The sequence below is a fragment of the Onychomys torridus genome, chromosome 4 (genome assembly GCF_903995425.1).
Source record: "Onychomys torridus chromosome 4, mOncTor1.1, whole genome shotgun sequence".
Classification (NCBI taxonomy): domain Eukaryota; kingdom Metazoa; phylum Chordata; class Mammalia; order Rodentia; family Cricetidae; genus Onychomys; species Onychomys torridus.
In genome coordinates this window covers 25,643,630-25,651,055 of record NC_050446.1, presented here as the reverse complement: position 1 = coordinate 25,651,055, position 7,426 = coordinate 25,643,630, and the positions used below count along the sequence as shown (strand labels likewise).

The 7,426-nt window shown below is 36.9% G+C and overlaps 1 pseudogene; it reads right to left on the bottom strand.

Annotated features, from left to right (window-relative positions):
• Nucleotides 1–5,270: 5,270 nt before the first annotated feature.
• LOC118583076 lies at nucleotides 5,271–5,786 on the bottom strand (annotated as a pseudogene).
• Between the last annotated feature and the right edge of the window lie 1,640 nt (nucleotides 5,787–7,426).

Below are 7,426 nucleotides of genomic sequence, written 5' to 3'. Positions count from 1 at the left end.
AAATTTCAGCAGTGTCTCCAATGATAGAAAGTGAGAAAACACCTAGTCAAATATAAGCAAATTAAATATAACAACACATACATTGATATATATTGTGCCCAAATGCTTAGAAATACAAGTTGGTTTAACCATTTTTAAAAAGACAGTAAATGTAATTTATGATAATGAATCAGAAATATTGTTATTTGAACAAATTCTCAGTTTTGTAACAACATGTTAGGAAATGAGAAAATGAAGAAAACATCCTGCCAAATAAAATGTATCCACTGATTTGTGTTTTCTAATGAAACAATTAATTCTATTTTTCAGAAGTGAATGAAAATAATAATATAAAATTTCACTATTTATATTTAATTTTGAATTAGATTGCCTGATGAATAAGACAGGAAAGCATAAATTAAAGGCATATGAATTAGAAAAAAATCTCTTCCATTATTTGGAGATATGATTGTGATCCAGAGGAATGACTCCAAAGAATGCTGTTACTAATTACTGAATTTTGCATAATTGAAATATAAATGTTAATATTAAAAATATTCCATCTTATCTACTAGCATCAAACTATTAGAAAATTAAATTTAAATTTTTACAATATAATATAAAATATTTGAATATTTGGTAATAAACTTAGTGAAATGTGTGTAGTGCAAATTCTAATTGGTCTTAATAATAAAAATCCAGAGACAGATATCAGGGTGAAAGCTGAAAGATCAAAGAAGCAGAGCAGCCAGCCACAAAAAGGACTTCTTACCTCTAGTAATCCTCAGACTTAAAAGGCTGAGCTCCTGTCTCCACCCTACCTTACCACTCCCTTTCTCTGCCCAGCCATATCACTTCCTATTTCCTCCTCCCAAGTACTGGGATTAAAGGCATGAGATCCCAAGTTCTGGGATTGAAGGTGTGTGCCATCACTACCTGGCCTCTAGTATCTAGCTCTGCATTCTGAGCTCCAGTCAAGCTTTATTTGTTAGGGCACAAACAAAATATCACTATTCCCCCCCACACTTTTTTTGTCTAAAATAAAAAATAGTGTTATAACTAATATAAGAAAAACTACAAACAATAAGTACAATAACTATATACATTATATACAGGCAATAAATACATCAATAATGTCTAGTCCATTAGCATTTGAAAAATTCAAAGAAAATACTACATTATCTATCTATCTTGGTGAGTATAAGGTGTTGTACCTAATTCACCTTCTATCCTATTTGGCATTACAACCCAAAAGACATTTTGATGTCTCTCAACCCTATACACTTTATACCTCTTTGGTGAATTTCTTTTCTGAATCTGGTAACAAGGAAAACTATAACTATATCTAGTCTTTTACTCTGTCAGAGACCTGAGAAGGAAATAATATTACCTGAGTGAGCAGGAAGTGCAAGTAAGTGACTTCCCAAAAATGTGAGAAATGACAGAAACAGCTGGCTGCCTGGACAGTCATCCAAGGTCCCTTTGCAACACTGAGGCATCTATCTCTGTCCTACAGGCCCAAAATATCTGACAGACTTTCTTGTGAAGCAGGGAATTTTGAAGGACTGTCCTACCTTGTCTTGGTAAATTTGCCATTCTTGTGTGCTGCTGGTCCAGTTTGGATAGTAACTGTCAGCAACTGAGGCATGGGCAGTTTCTTTGCCCACATGGCTAGCTTTGGCCATAAAGAAAACAAACTCCATATGGAGTTTCTTCAATATCCATCATCATCTTTGAAGTAATTGGTGCTGTCGAGAAAAGTCTAAGTTCTTAAAATATTTTAAATGCCATATTATGTAGTTCTTAAAAGTGTTTGAAGATTGCCTATCCATTTGAAGTGTATCTTTATGACATTGAAAACATACCTAACATGACAATAAATTTGCTATTATGGATGATTATTAATCTGTATTACTTTTTTTTTTTTTTGGTATTTCAAGACAGGGTTTCTCTGTGTAGCTTTGCGCCTTTTCCTGGAACTCACTTGGTAGTCCAGGCTGGCCTCGAACTCACAGAGATCCACCTGCCTCTGCCTCCTGAGTGCTGGGATTAAAGACGTGTGCCACCACCACCCAGCTAATCTGTATTTCTTAATTACATATTACATTTTTTTTTAAAGTCTCAGGAACCTTTTATTGTCTGAATAACTGTACACAAAACATCAGGCAGAGAAGTCCTGAAGGAAATGAAGATCAAGTTTCACTGTTATTTGCCATTTGGTCCTTTATCTTATATATATGTGTGTGTGTGTGTGTGTGTGTGTGTGTGTGTGTGTGTGTGTATACTCTTTAAATGGTATTAGACATTTATTTTGATCACAAAGGCAATCTGAGTGTGAATAAATAAACTCAGTTGCTGTGGGATGTTCTGTATGTCAAATGTGTTGCTCTGATTGGTTAAAATAAATAAAGTGCTGATTGGCCAGTAGCCAGGCAGGAAGAATAGGGTAGGCGGGACAAAGAGGAGGAGAATTGTGGGAAGTGAAGGCTGGGTAGAGAGACACCACCGCCATGACAAGAAAGATGTAAGTTACTGGTAAGCCACGAGCCATGTGGCAAAGTATAGATTAATAGAAATATAAGAGTAAGAGCTAGACAACGGTAGGCCTGAGCTAATGGCCAAGCAGTTTAAATAATATAAATGTCTATATGTTTATTTTACAAATGGGTTGTTGGATGTTATAACAGGACTTGGTGGCACCTAGAGAGAAGCTCTCCAACTACAAATGGTGCCCAACGTGTTGGCAAGAGTTTCCACCTAAAACCTGAGAAAAAAGATTCTAAAACGGAGCTAAAAACAGCTTCCAAGTTAGCGGCAGCCTGCTGGTTTGAGCTACTATGGCGGGTTCCTGGCGTGTGCGTCTGACCTGCAGTGTGGCAGGAATGAGGAGTCTACAAGGGGCACTTTACTCTGCTGCATGGTGGATTTAGCCTTTGCTTGTTAAAAAAAAAGTTTCTGGGTTATGCACTGCTTTGATAGAACTGCTTCTGATAGTTGATGGTACACATGGCTCCAGACCCAGAGCTGGCAGTAAATTGTTCCACCACCACTTTGGAAAGCTGAGGTGGACAGAGCCAACAGCCACAGCTGCATTTCAGTCTTACAAAGATGGATATTACACAGAGAATCTGGTTTATGTTGTCTTTGGGATTTTTAACTACAAAAAAAGATTTGATCGTAAAAGCTGTTGAGTTAAGCAAATATGTAAATTTTAAAGGTACTTTGACTTCAAAATTTGGATATAAGGATATGTTGCTTTGGAAAAGAGTCTCTGCTTTTGTTTCCACAGAAAGCCAGAGGCTATAGATTTGTTCCAGATTAAGATACATCAGGTTTGATCAGCCAAGTCCACCTGAAAGGTCTCTGAAGACACTATGGCCCAGATGATCCAACATCCAGAATGGTTTCAAGGCAACTGGCTAAGAGGTTTACCCTCACAGACTACTCCATAGTCCTAAAATTTTCTTGTGTCCCCATAAGATACAGAGGCCCCCTCCAGCAGGAAGTACTAAGAGAAACTACACCCAAATTCCCAGCTGGCTTTGGAGATGGAATTGGCTCACTCCTTCTTTAAACCCAGGCATATTGTGAAAAGAAAAGGTTAAGATATTCTTGTGTCCCAAATCAGAAGAGCCCTCTGGTGTGGGACAGAGAAAAACCACTATTTTTATTGAAATCAGGTTGATTATAAATATGATCTCTTTCTAAAGAAGAAAAGGGCATATGATATAGATATAATAGGATGAAAGGGTAGATTAAGGAACTTACTTAAAAGAGCAACAACTTGTTTAAAATGTTTTACATTGGTAAAGAATTTACTTTATTGATACAAATTTAAAGTTAATTTTTGTTGTACGGTGTGTATATTTCTACTCTTGTTTAAGGTATTATGTTTGTACAGCTCATTTAAAATTGTAATGGATAATTAAAAATAGATTAATAATTAGTCATCTATGATAATCATAGTTGTAGCCATGTTAGTTAAATCTTCTAGGTATACACAGTGATATTTCAGATACATAGGTAATCTTCAAATACTTCAAAGACCTACAGAATATGGCATTTAAAATATTTTTAAAATTTAGACTTTCTGGACAATGAGACATGTCTGCTCCTGGCAGCACCGATTTACTTCAGAGAGGAGGATGGGCATTGAAGACACTTAATATAGAGTTTATCTTCACTTTGGCAAAAATAGCCATTTGGGCAAGAAACTGTTCTTGCCTGGACTGCTTGATCAACTGGACATGCAGGACCCATAGAAAGGTGACCACTGAACTTTGCTTGACAAAATGTCCTTCAGGTTCCTGCTTTGCAGAGGAAACTGCCAGACATTCTACAGGACACTAAAAAAAGGACCAAGAGACTCTAGCCCTGTGGGCTGAAGACAAATGCCCCAACTTTACAAAGGAACATTAGGTGACTGTCCAGGCTGCCAGCTGTCTCTGTCTACCCTGCAAGACTCCTGAAAGTTACTTGCATCCTTCTCCTGGTTCTCATGTAATATTATATCCTTCTGAGGTCTTTGATGTTGTTGAAGACTAGATAGCTATAATTTCCTCAGTTATGATAAAAGATAAGTTAGATATAAAACTTTAGACTCACAAATATAAAATAGATAGGATATCTTCTTTAATATTGTAACTGTAATTCTTGCTTGATAATTGTTTTGTTATCTGAAATTTTACTATATAAGTGTTAAAACCTTGCTTTTTGAAAAAAAAGAAAAGGGGAAGTGCTGTGGGATGTTCTGTATGTCAAATGTGTGGCTCTGATTGGTTAAAACAAATAAAGTGCTGATTGGCCAGTAGCCAGGCAGGAAGGATAAAGTAGGTGGGACAAAGAGGAGGAGAATTGTGGGAAGTGAAGGCTGGGGCGGGGAGACACTGCCAGCCACTGCCATGACAAGAAAGATGTAAGTTACTGGTAAGCCACAAACCATGTGGCAAAGTATAGATTAATAGAAATGGGTTAAATATAAGAATAAGAGCTAGGCAATGTTAGGCCTGAGCTAATGGCCAAGCAGTTTAAATAATATAAATGTTTGTATGTTTATTTTACAAATGGGTTGTTGGACTAACAGGGCTTGGTGGAACCTGGAGAGAAACTCTCCAACTACACTCAGTATTTTTCTCCCCTCTGACTCTCTTTTAAATAGAAAAATGTCCTAAATGTTTCTTCATGGCCACTGGGCCACTGTTGCCGACCTACGGCTTTAAAGACTAACTTCATCTTCTGAAACCCTCCTGAACTACAGTCCACCTAGTTACAGGGGTCCTGGGAAAGATGTCCTAATGATACTGTTGGTAGTCTCCAAAGGGTAAGGATGGTAACTGGCTTGAAGGTAACTGTGAGTGATCTTCAGCAAACTGAGGGCCATTGGGAAACTGTGCAGAGGCAAACCTTTTCAACAAGATACCAGCTCCTTCAATCAAAGCTAGGAGAATGCCTCCCATCGCAGCTGACCCAACCATGGCTACCGGCCCATTTCTTGCTGCCAGGATGGTTCCTGTTAAGGCACCGCTAGTGATGGAGTTCCAGGGATCTTCTTTGCCTCTTATCTGAACCATACTACAGTCGATCATGGAAAACAGCCCTCCCCAAACTGCAAAGCTATCTCCCAACTGTGGAGCCCTGGTTTGAATAGCTGTCAAACTCCCTCGGAGTCTGTGGTTTACTCCCACTGGATAATTTCGAAAACCTTTGAAGGCTTGAAAGATTCCACCACCTATGGTACCTATGGTAAAGGCACCACCACAGTAGTCCACAATTCACCAGGGGCATGGCTCTCTTGCATACTCCTCCATCTTGGCTCCAGCCCATGCAAGAGACATATTACATTTTTAAATGAGCTGCATAAACATTAATACCCTAAACAAGAGTAGAAATATACATACAATATAACAAAGTTAACTTTAAAATTGTATCAATAAGCCCAAATCCATACTAACATAAAAAATATAAGATTAATAGTTGTTTTTTGGATTAAAGTAGATTCAATAATATACTTTTATCCTGTCATTTATATATCTCCCTTTTTCTTTTCAGAACAAGATCCTTGAATCTAATCTCTATTGTTTAGGTTTCTACCTAACCATTATCTATAGCAACTTGTAGCCAACCCTCCTAAACAATGACAAATATCCACAATTTATTTTTGGGAATGTGGACATAGTTCTCTAGTCTATTTCCTGCTGATTGAGGGTGCTGGTAATATTTTGGGGACCCTGAGAAAAATTAGGAAAATTGTTAAGTCTTGGCTACTGTATTTTGTGAGGCTGGATCATCTTAGTCAACAGCCTTGAAACTGTTTTGCATGTTGGATCATCTGGGCCATTGTTTTTATTGGTGGCTGGTACCCTTGCTCTGAAAATATATAAACTTTTAAAGGTAACATACATCTCTGTATTAATACAAATAAAAACCATGCATTATAATAAGTCAGTCAAAAATAATTTTTTGTTTTATGTCTGAGTAGATAAGATACATGTTATGTGTCTTGAAGTTACTTTAGGTTTATTTTCTCATGTCTATAGTTAGGATTTCAGGAGGTCTTCTTCAATCAAACCTGATTTTTCTTAACCCAGAATGAATCCAGAGCTTCTGTGTAATGGGTGAGTGCAGAGCTTGTCTCAAGTCTTGGCTAGAGTAGTCTGTGAGACTGTATTATCTTAGCTAGCCACCTTGAAATTATTCTGAGCAGTTTGTAGTCCAAAGCCAATCTTTAGGTGGTATTTGTCAGCTTAGTAGACTTATCATAGTTCATGTGGAATCGTAAATGTGGACCCCCATCCTCATTTTGGAGACTTCAGAGGTTGCTGTTAGGCATAGTCATGGTTCATTGCAGAAAACTTAAAAACATTTTCATTGTCATATACAGCAGCTCTTGTAGAGGTTAAAGGATCATAATTTGTTGTATGCATCCAGAGTACAAATACTTAATTCCTACTTAACTGATAGAGACTCAAACCTGAAATCATGTATAGGAAGGTAGATGAAACCTTTTCCTAGAATTAGTTAGTATCTACATGGCCATTAATATCATGACAAAATACAAATTTTGATATAAAATTCATACCTTTAGAAAAGTTTTAAATAGTCAAAAATAAAACCAATTAGTGAAATTAGTGGCAATAAAATAATCCCTAATTTTTTGTTTTTCTTCTGTCCCATATCTGGTAGCTCTTGTGACATGTAACATAGATTTTGGATTTTATTTTAACAAGCATACTTGGGTTTAGAGAAGGAGAGAGCCACGCTCCAACTCCAAAGCCAGCACTAATTTTTAATTGAACTGGAGCTACAAAAAGACCATTTGCATTATGTGCCTGTATAGAACAGCAAAAACAAGCATTTAGGAAAATTTATGAAATTTTATACTGTTGGAAATGTGATATACTAATAAGCCAATTTGCTCTTTTTCTTTGGACAGTTTTTCTGGATGATT